The following is a 13,238-nucleotide window of genomic DNA, read 5'->3' as shown; positions in this document are numbered from 1 at the left end:
ATTCTTAAACATTAAGGATGCTTTTTCTCTAATATGTAAACAGGCAAGATTTTGGGGGAAGAGATGATAAAAATGGCAGTCTGGAGTCGACTTCTATTTCCGGGTGTCACGTTTTGAGACCCTTTGTGGACCGGCTGTACAGTGGGCCATGTGATGGGTCATGTGACTTCCACTCACAGGGAGGATGCAGCCCTACCTGGGCTGATGCCTGAGTGACTCACACCCATGAAGAGGGAAGGAAACCAGATAAGCAGAGATGGGGCTTCTCACCTCATTCCTTAAATAAAAAAATACATTCCCAATGGATTAAATATTTAAAGGTTTAAAAAATAAGTCACAAAACAAAGATAAATTCTTTATGTAGTTGTGTGACTATTTTAGGGCAGATATGAAAGGACTCTCTGTCAGACCATTTGGGTTTCTTCATCAGCCTGTTCAGGTTTTCTGTTTCTTCTCAAGATAATTTTAATTGCTAGAGAACCATTCATTTCATTCAGGGTTTCACATTTTAGAAACATCTGGCTATCACATCTGTATCTGTGGTCATATCCGTTTTAGGGATTGTTGACTTGATTGTTTATTTGGGCTATTGTTTCTTTGTGTTTCTTGATTATGCTTTCCAGCTATTTTAATATTTTGCTGTTTTTCTTTTTTCCCCAAGGAACTGAAATTTATCAGTACTGATTACTTTCTTCTTTGTCTATTTATTTCTACCTCCTTTTCATATTTCCACTGTTAATTTCTTTCTGGTTCCTTCAGATGAATGTTCTATTTGTTTATTTTTATTCTTTCTTGTTTAATAATGAAAATATTTAAGGAATGAATTTACTTGTGAGTACAGGTGTGTGTGTGTGTGTATAGTGTTTTCAATTGTCTTATTTTTTTCTCTTTCACAGTGTCTTAAAACATTTTCCTATTTTGTAAAGGTAATAATAATTTCTTTAAACCCTGGTCAAAATAATATCGTTTAAAAAAGTCAGTTGTACGTGAGGAAAAGCAGCTATTCCTGGCCCACTCCTACCCAACCCAGTCTTAGTTCCCCAAAGGTAAAACTTTACCTCCACCTTGCTCTGTAATTATTCCTTCATTTAGTCTTTTATTAACTATGTATTGAGTGCCTGCCTTCTATGTGCCTAAGCAACTGTTTTAGGTACCAGTGTATATAGAGGTGAATAAAAACAGGGAAGCATCACTGCATCCCCCCCGACATAGTACTGGTGGAGTGGAGATATAGTATAAATATAGAAATAAAAGACAGAATATGTATATTAGATGTGATAAGTCAAGTTCTACAGAGGAAAAAAAGTCAGGTAGTGGGGATAGGGAGCGGTGGATCAGCGAAGTGTTCACTGAGATGGTGACTTTTGAAAAAAGACCTGAAGGAGGAGAGACAGAGAGCCACAGAGACATCATATGGAAGAGAATTCCAGGCAGAAGGAACGCAAGGACCCTGAAGTAGGAGCCTGCCTGAAATGTTTAAGGAACTACAAGAGAGCCATTGAGGCTGGACTGTAAACTGTGTGTGTGAGGAGAAGGCGAATGCAGCATCAGGAAATGAGTTAAGAGGCTATTTGTTTATTTTTAAAATTTTTATTTATTTATTTTTGGCTGCATTGGGTCTTTGTTGCTGCACACGGGCTTTCTCTAGCTGCGGCGAGCAGGGGCTACTCTTCGTTGCGGTGCGCAGGCTTCTCATTGTGGTGGCTTCTCTTGTTGAGGAGCACGGGCTCTAGGCGCGCAGGCTTCAGTAGTTGTGGCATGTGAGCTCAGTAGTTGTGGCTCGCGGGCTCTAGAGCACAGGCTCAGTAGTTGTGGCCACGGGTGGCTTATTTGCTCCACGGCATGTGGGATCTTCCCGGACCAGGGCTTGAACTCGTGTCCCCTGCATTGGCAGGTAGATTCTAAACCACTGCGCCACCAGGGAAGCCCCAAGAGGCTATATATTTAAATAACATACCTATGCTATGATGTCTTCATTTATATAGTTTAGACATTTTCTAATCCCCTGATGGATAGGGATTTGACACACTCCACAACTCCTATTTTTCTTCCTTAGTTTCCTAATACACATATTACTATTTTCAGTTCCAAAGTTGTATATTGTTTAAGCAACACACTTAACACCTTCTCTTTCTTATTCCATCAGGTATAGACAGTGTCTCTTGACTCCCAGCTTTAAAAGATGAAGATGCCAGCACCTCTAACCTTCCAGTAAGTTTGCATCCTTTTTTCTACATTCTCAGCTTCTATTATCTGTGCTTCTTATTATCTGTGCTACGTCTTATTCACATTCCATTCTGTAACCATAATTCAGTCTTTTTTTCCTTCCTTTTCATTGAGATATAATTGACCTACAGCCCTGTATAAGTTTAAGGTGAACAGCATAATGATTTGACTTAGATACATCGTGAAATGATCACCACAATAAGTTTAGTGAACATCCGTCATCTCCTATAGATACAAAAAAAAAGAAAAAAAGTAAAAGGAAGAAAAGAAAAAATATTTTTTCCTTGTGATGAGAACTCAGGATGTACTCTCTTAACGATTTACATACGTAACATAAAGCAAAGTATAATATAATTATATGAATCATGTTGTACATTACATCCCTAGGACTTCTTTACCTTATAACTGGCAGTCTCTAACTTCTGACCACCTTCATCCAATTCCTCCTCCCCTCAAAGCCCCCTCCCCCCGCCTCTGGTGACCACAAATCTGATCTCTTTTTCTACGAGTTTGTTTGTTTGAAGTATAATTGACCCACAGCACTATGTTAGTGCCTGGTGCACAACATAGTGATTCAACATTTCTATACATTACAAAATGATCACCATGATAAGTCTAGTTACCGTCTGTCACCATACAAAGATATTACATTATTATGGACTATATTCCCTATGCAGTACATTTTGTCCTGTGACTCATTTATTTTGTAACTGGAAGTTTGTACCTCTTGATCTCCCTTACCCATTTCACTCCTCCCTCCACCCCAGCTCTCCTCTGGCAACCACTTGTTTGTTCTTTGTATCTGTGACTCTGTTTCGGTTTTATCTATAACTGCTTTTCAGTTCACTTGTTTTGTTTTAGATTCCACATATAACTGAAGTCATATGGTATTTGTCTTTCCCTGTCTGACTTATTTCGCGGAGCATAATACCCTCTAGGTCCATCCATGTTGTCGCAAATGGCAGGATTTCCTTCTTTTTTATGGCTGAATGATATTCTGTTGTATACATATGCCTCATTTTCTTTATCCATTCATCCATTGATGGACACTCAGGTTGTTTCCATGACCTGGCTCTTGTGTATAATGCTGCAATGAAATTGGGGTGCCTTGTTTTTCTTTATCAAAGAAAACTGAACCTTTCTAAACTCTCCCTCATATCATGTGTTCTGATAGACTCTACTTTTCTTATCAGATACCTGTCTTCCTCCTCTCTCTTTAATCTGGACAGGTTCCTCTCTAGGCCTGTTGCATTTATGTTGTTCTGGATTTCCCTTTGTTGCTATTTTAGGTTGTATCCTGTGTTTTGGATTCCCTGTTTTCTTTCCTGGTTTAACCCCTCATCTTTTTGAAGCACATCTTCAAGTAGTTGTCTAAGAAAAAGAGCTGGTAGGTGAAATTTCTATGTTCTTGCATGTCTGAATATTTAATCTTATACTTTAATTGTTTGGTTAATTATAAACTTCTAGAAAAAAGAATTTTCCCTCTGAATTATTTTAAATTAAAAAATTTAAAAATTATTTGCTATTTTCCCTTATAGCTTTGTTATATATCGGTTGTATTTCTTAAATTCCTTACTTTTCATTTTAAAAAATATCAAATCTATAAAAAAATGGAAGGAATGGTAGAAAGAACACCTCTGTGTCCTTCACATAGATCCACTAATCATTAAGATTTTGCCACATTTGGTATATCTTTTCTGTCTACACACATGTGGTGTGCATGCATACACACACACATAAATGCACATACACATGCACAGTTTTTCTGAACCATTTGAATGTAACTTTCAGATATCATGTCACTTCACCCCTAAGTATATATATCCTAAGAACAAAGACATTCTCATGCATAACTACACTACAGTTATTGCGCTCAATAAATTAATGTAGATAAAATAATATCATCTAACTGATATACAACCCACTTTTGTCTCTCTCTAATTGTTCAAATAAGCTTCTCCACAACTGTTTGTTTTCTTGTCAATCCATGATTCAGTTGTGTTTAGTAGTCAATCTCTTTGAAGGTATATCTCATCTGTTTTCTAACATTTGGTGTTGGTGATAAAAAATCTGAATTTTGTTCTTTCATAAGTGGTATTTTTTTCCTTCCAGAAGCTTTTAGAATATTTTCTTTTTTTCCCAGTGTTCTAAAATTTTGCAGACATGTGGGTCTTTTAAAAGACCTTGTGCTGTTTGCTCTGTAGGTACTTTCAATCTGAAAACTTGTAACTTTAACCTTTCGGAGATTTTGTTGTATTGCTCATTTGATAATGTTTCCCCTCTGATTTCTATCTTTCTTTATCTGGAATGCCTGTAAAACTGGACCTCCTGGAAAGGTCTTCTGAGTCTCATTTCTTTTTTTTTTTTTTTTTAATTTAAACATCTTTATTGAAGTATAATTGCCTTACAATGGTGTGTTAGCTTCTGCTTTATAACAAAGTGAATCAGTTATACATATACAATATGTTCCCATTTCTCTTCCCTCTTGCATCTCCCTCCCTCCCACCCTCCCCATCCCACCCCTCTAGGTGGTCACAAAGCACCGAGCTGATCTCCCTGTGCTATGCGGCTGCTTCCCACTAGTTATCTATTTTACATTTGGTAGTGTATATATGTCCATGACACTCTCTCACCCTGTCACATCTCACCCCACCCCCTCCCCATATCCTCAAGTCCATTCTCTAGTAGGTCTGTATCTTTATTCCCGTCTTGCCACTAGGTTCTTCATGGCCTTTTTTTTTTTTTTTTCCCCTTAGATTCCATATATATGTGTTAGCATACTGTATTTGTTTTTCTCTTTCTGACTTACTTCACTCTGTATGACAGACTCTAACTCCATCCACCTCATTACAAATACCTCCATTTCATTTCTTTTGATGGCTGAGTAATATTCCATTGTATATATGTGCCACATCTTCTTTATCCATTCATCCGATGATGGACACTTAGGTTGCTTCCATGTCCTGGCTATTGTAAATAGAGCTGCAATGAACATTTTGGTACATGACTCTGTTTGACCTATGGTTTTCTCAGGGTATATGCCCAGTAGTGGGATTGCTGGGTCGTATGGTAGTTCTATTTGTGGTTTTTTAAGGAACCTCCATACTGTTCTCCATAGTGGCTGTATCAATTTACATTCCCACCAACAGTGCAAGAGTGTTCCCTTTCCTCCACACCCTCTCCAGCATTTATTGTTTCTAGATTTTTTGATGATGGCCATTCTGACCAGTGTGAGATGATATCTCATTGTAGTTTTGATTTGCATTTCTCTAATGATTAATGATGTTGAGCATTCTTTAATGTGTCTGTAGGCCATCTGTATATCTTCTTTGGAGAAATGTCTATTTAGATCTTCTGCCCATTTTTGGATTGGGTTGTTCGTTTTTTTGTTATTGAGCTGCATGAGCTGCTTGTAAATCTTGGAGATTAATCCTTTGTCAGTTGCTTCATTTGCAAATATTTTCTCCCATTCTGAGGGTTGTCTTTTGGTCTTGTTTATGGTTTCCTTTGCTGTGCAAAAGCTTTTAAGTTTCATTAGGTCCCATTTGTTTATTTGTGTTCTTATTTCCATTTCTCTGGGAGCTGGGTCACAAAGAATCTTGCTGTGATGTATGTCATAGAGTGTTCTGCCTATGTTTTCCTCTAAGAGTTTGATAGTGTCTGCCCTTACACTTAGGTCTTTAATCCATTTTGAGTTTATTTTTGTGCATGGTGTCAGGGAGTGTTCTAATTTCATACTTTTACATGTTCCTGTCCAATTTTCCCAGCACCACTTATTGAAGAGGCTGTCTTTTCTCCACTGTATATGCTTGCCTCCTTTATCAAAGATAAGTTGACCATATGTGTGTGGGTTTATCTCTGGGCTTTCTATCCTGTTCCATTGATCTATATTTCTGTTTTTGTGCCAGTACCAAACTGTCTTGATTACTGAAGCTTTGTAATATAATCTGAAGTCAGGGAGCCTGATTCCCCCAGCTCCATTTTTCGTTCTCAAGATTGCTTTGGCTATTCGGGGTCTTTTGTGTTTCCATACAAATTGTGAAATTTTTTGTTCTAGTTCTGTGAAAAATGCCAGTGGTAGTTTGATAGGGATTGCATTGAATCTGTAGATTGCTTTGGGTAGTAGAGTCATTTTCACAATGTTGATTCTTCCAATCCAGGAACATGGTATATCTCTCCATCTATTTGTATCGTCTTTAATTTCTTTCATCAGTGTCTTATAATTTTCTGCATACAGGTCTTTTGTCTCCTTAGGTAGGTTTATTCCTAGATATTTTATTCTTTTTGTTGCAATGGTAAATGGGAGTGTTTTCTTAATTTCACTTTCAGATTTTTCGTCATTAGTGTATAGAAATGCAAGAGATTTCTGTGCATTAATTTTGTATCCTGCTACTTTACCAAATTCATTGATTAGCTCTAGGAGTTTTCTGGTAGCATCTTTAGGATTCTCTATGTATAGTATCATGTCATCTGCAAATAGTGACAGCTTAACTTCTTCTTTTCCGATTTGGATTCCTTTTATTTCTTTGTCTTCTCTGATTGCTGTGGCTAACACTTCCAAAACTATGTTGAATAATAGTGGTGAGAGTGGGCAACCTTGTCTTGTTCCTGATCTTAGTGGAAATGGTTTCAGTTTTCCACCATTGAGGACAATGTTGGCTGTGGGTTTGTCATATATGGCCTTTATTATGTTGAGGAAAGTTCCCTCTATGCCTACTTTCTGCAGGGCTTTTATCATAAATGGGTGTTGAATTTTGTCGAAAGCTTTCTCTGCATCTATTGAGATGATCATATGGTTTTTCTCCTTCAATTTGTTAATATGGTGTATCACATTGATTGATTTGCGTATATTGAAGAATCCTTGCATTCCTGGGATGAACCCCACTTGATCATGGTGTATGATCCTTTTAATGTGCTGTTGGATTCTGTTTGCTAGTATTTTGTTGAGGATTTTTGCATCTATGTTCATCAGTGATATTGGCCTGTAGTTTTCTTTCTTTGTGACATCTTTGTCTGGTTTTGGTATCAGGGTGATGGTGGCCTCGTAGAATGAGTTTGGGAGTGTTCCTCCCTCTGCAATATTTTGGAAGAGTTTGAGAAGGATAGGTGTTAGCTCTTCTCTAAATGTTTGATAGAATTCACCTGTGAAGCCATCTGGTCCTGGGCTTTTGTTTGTTGGAAGGTTTTTAATCACAGTTTCAATTTCAGTGCTTGTGATTGGCCTGTTCATATTTTCTATTTCTTCCTGGTTCAGTCTCGGCAGTTTGTGCATTTCTAAGAATCTGTCCATTTCTTCCAGGTTGTCCATTTTATTGGCATATAGTTGCTTGTAGTAATCTCTCATGATCTTTTGTATTTCTGCAGTGTCAGTGGTTACTTCTCCTTTTTCATTCTAATTCTATTGATCTGAGTCTTCTCCCTTTTTCTCTTGATGAGTCTGGCTAATGGTTTATCAATTTTGTTTATCTTCTCAAAGAACCAGCTTTTAGTTTCATTGATTTTTGCTATTGTTTCCTTCATTTCTTTTTCATTTATTTCTGACCTGATCTTTATAATTTCTTTCCTTCTGCTGGCTTTGGGGTTTTTTTGTTCTTCTTTCTCTAATTGCTTTAGGTGCAAGGTTAGGTTGTTTATTCGAGATGTTTCCTGTTTCTTGAGGTAGGCTTGTATTGCTATAAACTTCCCTCTTAGCACTGCTTTTGCTGCGTCCCATAGGTTTTGGGTCGTCGTGTCTCCATTGTCATTTGTTTCTAGATATTTTTTGATTTCCCCTTTGATTTCTTCAGTAATCACTTCGTTATTAAGTAATGTATTGTGTAGCCTCCATGTGTTTGTATTTTTTACAGATCTTTTCCTGTAATTGATATCTAGTCTCATAGCGTTGTGGTCGGAAAAGATACTTGATACGATTTCAATTTTCTTAAATTTACCAAGGCTTGATTTGTGACCCAAGATATGATCTATCCTGGAGAATGTTCCATGAGCACTTGAGAAAAATGTGTATTCTGTTGTTTTTGGGTGGAATGTCCTATAAATATCAATTAAGTCCATATTGTTTAATGTATCATTTAAAGCTTGTGTTTCCTTATTTATTTTGATTTTGGATGATCTGTCCATTGGTGAAAGTGGGGTGTTAAAGTCCCCTACTATGATTGTGTTGTTGTCAATTTCCCCTTTTATGGCTGTTAGTATTTGCCTTATGTATTGAGGTGCTCCTATGTTGGGTGCATAAATATTTACAATTGTTATACCTTCCTCTTGGATCGATCCCTTGATCATTATATAGTGTCCTTCTTTGTCTCTTGTAATAGTCTTTATTTTAAAGTCTATTTTGTCTGATATGAGAATTGCTACTCCAGCTTTCTTTTGATTTCCATTTGCATGGAATATCTTTTTCCATCCCCTCACTTTCAGTCTGTATGTGTCTCTAGGTCTGAAGTGGGTCTCTTGTAGACAGCATATATATGGGTCTTGTTTTTGTATCCATTCAGCCAGCCTGTGTCTTTTGGTGGGAGCATTTAATCCATTTACATTCAAGGTAATTATCGATATGTATGTTCCTATTCCCATTTTCTTAAATGTATTGGGTTTGTTATTGTAGGTGTTTTCCTTCTCTTGTGTTTCTTGCCTAGAGAAGTTCCTTTAGCATTTGTTGTAAAGCTGGTTTGGTGGTGCTGAACTCTCTCAGCTTTTGCTTGTCTGTAAAGGTTTTAATTTCTCCATCGAATCTGAATGAGATCCTTGCTGGGTAGAGTAATCTTGGTTGTAGGTTTTTCTCCTTCATCACTTTAAGTATATCCTGCCACTCCCTTCTGGCTTGCAGAGTTTCTGCTGATAGATCAGATGTTAACCTTATGGGGATTCCCTTGTGTGTTATTTGTTGTTTTTCCCTTGCTGCCTTTAATATGTTTTCCTTATATTTAATTTTTGACAGTTTGATTAATATGTGTCTTGGCGTGTTTCTCCTTGGGTTTATCCTGTATGGGACTCTCTGTGCTTCCAGGACTTGATTAACTATTTCCTTTCCCATATTAGGGAAGTTTTCAACTATAATCTCTTCAAATATTTTCTCAGTCCCTTTCTTTTTCTCTTCTTCTTCTGGGACCCCTATAATTCGAATGTTGGTGCGTTTAATGTTGTCCCAGAGGTCCCTGAGACTGTCCTCAGTTCTTTTCATTCTTTTTTCTTTATCCTGCTCTGTAGTAGTTATTTCCACCATTTTATCTTCCAGGTCACTTATCCTTTCTTCTGCCTCAGTTATTCTACTATTGATCCCATCTAGAGTATTTTTAATTTCATTTATTGTGTTTTTCATCGTTGCTTGGTTCCTCTTTAGTTCTTCTACATCCTTGTTCAATGTTTCTTGCATTTTGTCTATTCTATTTCCAAGATTTTGGATCATCCTTACCATCATTATTCTGAATTCTTTTTCAGGTAGACTACCTATTTCCTCTTCATTTGTTAAGTCCGGTGTGTTTTGACCCTGCTCCTTCATCTGCTGTGTGTTTTTCTGTCATCTCATTTTGCTTATCCTACTGTGTTTGGGGTCTCCTTTTCACAGGCTGCAGGTTCGTAGTTCCCGGTGTTTTTGGTATCTGTCCCCAGTGGCTAAGGTTGGTTCAGTGGGTTGTGTAGGCTTCCTGGTGGAGGGAACTAGTGCCTGAGTTCTGGTGGATGAGGCTGGAACTTGTCTTTCTGGTGGGCACGTCCACGTCTGGTGGTGTATTTTGGGGTGTCTGTGGCCTTATTATGATTTTAGGCAGCCTCTCTGCTAATGGATGGGGTTGTGTTCCTGTCTAGCTAGTTGTTTGGCATAGGGTGTCCAGCACTGTAGCTTGCTGGTCGTTGAGTGAAGCTGGGTCTTGATGTTGAGATGGAGATCTCTGGGAGATTTTTGCCGTTTGGTATTACGTGGAGCTGGGAGGTCTCTTGTGGACCAGTGTTCTGAAGTTGGCTCTCCCACCTCAGAGGCACGGCCCTGATGCCTGGCTGGAGCACCAAGAGCCTTTCGTCCACACGCCTTTTTGGAGGTCGGACGTTTTCTGCCAGCGTTCAGTGGGTGTTCTGTAGGAGCAGTTCCACGTGTAGATGTATTTCTACTGTATCTGTGGGAAGGAAGGTGATCTCCGCGTCTTACTCTTCCGCCATCTTCTCTCCTCCTCTACTTATGTCTTTCTTATTCTGCCCTTTTATTTTCCCTTCCGTCTCCCTGCGGCAACGTTACACGGACCTTACTCCTCCCTGGACCGGACCCAAACAGCGACTGCCCTCTCGCCCAGGCAGACAGCCCATCGGTGCCTTTCCCACCCCTGGGCAAGAGCTCTTCACATGCACATCGAGGGCCTGGAAATTCCCGGGAACGCTCCAAAGGCCGAGGCTTGTGACCTCCCGCTCGTGTTTCGGAAAAGTCTGAGTCTCATTTCTTTCATGTCTCCCATCTCATGGTCTTTTTGCTCTGCTTTCTGGAAGATTTCTTCTGTTTTATCTTCTGGGCCTTCAGTTTATTTCAGCATCATATTTTCATTCTATAAGAGCCCTTTCTTGTTCTCTGATTGTGCTGTTTACTTAGCATCTTGTTTTTGATTTTGAATGCAATAACTTCCTGAATATAGTTATGATTATAATTAGAAAAATATTTTAATTCTCTTCTATTTCCTGAATTAGTTCTCTTTCCTTTGAGGTTGTTTTTTTCCTGTTTGTGGTAATTTTTTAAGGCAGCCCTTAGCAAATTAATACAAATTTCTGTCTATCTTTCTTTCCCTCCCTTCCCTCCTTCCTTCCTCCCTCCCTCCTTCCCTTCCTTCCTTTCCTTTCCTTCCTTCCTTCCTTCTTTCTTTCCTTCCTCCCTCCCTCCCTCCCTCCCTTCCTTCTCTCCTTCCTTCTTCCTTCTTTCTCCTCCTTCTCCTCCTTCTCTTCCTCCCCCTCCCTTTTCTTCTTTGTTATTTAAAGGAAGAACTCTCAGATGTTTCATTTACAGAGTTGATCTTTTGTGACCCTGCATTCTGAACGAGGGGAGGAGCTAAGGACTGGACTGTTTAAGACAGAGCGTTTGGAGTAATCCCAGTGTTTTTGGCCCGGTCTCACTTGCGGCCTCTGTCTTATTCCTCTCTTGAATTCTGTAGGGAAGATCGGCAACCTCCTCTGCGGTGTGTCATCTGTCATTACTTCTGTATCAGCTTGACACAGTCTCACAATTTTTTTTAAAGCTTTCTTCTACTGATGGACAACTTCCTGTTCTCTTTGTCATTGTGGATGTATTCCCATTTTAGTCCTTTACTATCATTTTTGTAGGGTCTTAGGGGGAAGAAGAGAAAAACTGAGTGGCCAGTCCATCATTTTGAAAATAGCACTTGTTTTCTTGTCTCCAACTTGCAGTTTTGATCTTTTTAGCTGAGAAGTTATTTAGGAAGCCTGTATCAGTCAGGATGGCCTAGGCTATGCTGTATAACAAAACTCTCAAAATATTAATGGCTTAAAATGGCAAAAGTTTATTTCTTGCTCACCGAGGTTGGCTGGGGGCTCTGCTCCATGTCTCCCCACTCTGAGACCCAGGCTAACAGAGCAGCTGCCATCTCGCTGTTACCAGTTGCCATGGCAGAGATAACCTAGTGAATCGTGCACTGTCCCTTTAAGTTTCCACCCAGAAATGATACCCATCATTTCTCTTCATATTTCATTGGCCAAAGAAAATCATTTGACTATTCTTAACATCAAAGGGGGTGAAGAAGTACAATCCTACCCTGTGTGTAGAAAATGGAAAGCTGGAAATGTCTGTTGAACAGTACAATGAACCACCAGAAGATTGTAAAATTTCAAGTGTTTGAATTCTAAAAACTTTTAACACTTGAATTAAAAAAAAATTGCACTGGAGTCAGAGAATGTAGGCTTTATAAAATTCCTGAGATTTTTTCATTGCATTATTTGTGACTGATTTTTTAAAATGCTTTATGGGATTGGGAAAGATGTACCCTTTGTTGGTTGTAGACAAGTTTGACACATACACAACATGAAGCTATTTATATCTTCTATATACCTGTTAATTTTTTTATATACCAGATCTATCAAAGACTAAAGAATTATTTCAAGTTCTTACCATACTATTGTGTTTCTATAGATTTCTCCTTGTTTTTATAACAGTTTTGCACTCATATTTACCTTGTAAGAGTTCATAGTAGATATGCATTTTCTATTTTGTTTAAATAACCTTTGTCTCAATTAATAGGACTTTTATTTTATTTATTTATTTATTTATTTTTAAATTAATTAATTAATGTATTTATTTTTGGCTGTGTTAGGTCTTCATTGCTGCACACGGGCTTTCTCTAGTTGTGGTGAGCGGGGGCTACTCTTCGTTGCGCTGCGCGGGCTTCTCATAGCAGTGGCTTCTCTTGTTGCAGAGCACCGGCTCGGCATGTGGGCTTCAGTAGTTGTGGCACTTGGGCTCAGTAGTTGTGGGTCACGGGCCCAGTTGCTCCGCGGCATGTGGGATCCTCCCAGACCAGGGCTTGAACCCATGTCCCCTGCATTGGCAGATGGATTCTTAACCACTGCGCCACCAGGGAAGTCCCCTAATGGGACTTTTAAATTCTTGTTCCATTGCCACATATCTTCTGTACTCTCTTAGGATCTCAAAGTGCTTTTTATAATTTAAAATTTTTTTTAATTTTTAATTTTTTAAAAATGATATTGAATTTGGTGATGATTTCCTGGATATGACACCAAAAGCACAGGCAACAAAAGTAAAAATAGATATATTGGACTTCATCAAAATTAAAACTTTCAGGACACTATCAACACAATGAAAAGGCAACCTACAGAATGAGAGAAAATATTTGTAAATGATATATCTGATCAGGGGTTGATGTCTAGAATATAGAGAGCTCCTACAATTCAACAATGAAACAAACAACCCAATTCAAAATGGGCAAAGGACTTGAATAGACATTTCTGCAAAGAAGATATACAAATGGCCAACAAGCACACGAAAAGGTGCTGAACATCACTAATTACTA

At 38.4% G+C, this 13,238-nt stretch overlaps 1 long non-coding RNA gene across 2 annotated transcripts in view; it reads left to right on the top strand.

Moving 5' to 3' along the window:
• The window catches only part of LOC103011961 (uncharacterized), a 94,817-nt gene that overhangs the window by 2,033 nt on the left and 79,546 nt on the right, over window positions 1-13,238 (top strand). For both annotated transcript variants that reach the window (XR_449553.3, XR_449554.3), the window contains exons 2-3: window positions 2,147-2,211; window positions 3,516-3,613. This is a non-coding gene — a long non-coding RNA (uncharacterized LOC103011961). The remainder of the gene's footprint in view (window positions 1-2,146; window positions 2,212-3,515; window positions 3,614-13,238) is intronic.

Source organism: Balaenoptera acutorostrata, chromosome 19 (assembly GCF_949987535.1).
Source record: "Balaenoptera acutorostrata chromosome 19, mBalAcu1.1, whole genome shotgun sequence".
In the NCBI taxonomy this organism is placed as follows: Eukaryota; Metazoa; Chordata; class Mammalia; order Artiodactyla; family Balaenopteridae; genus Balaenoptera; species Balaenoptera acutorostrata.
The sequence above is the reverse complement of the archived record's forward strand: the minus strand, read 5'-3'. Positions and strand labels throughout refer to the sequence as shown.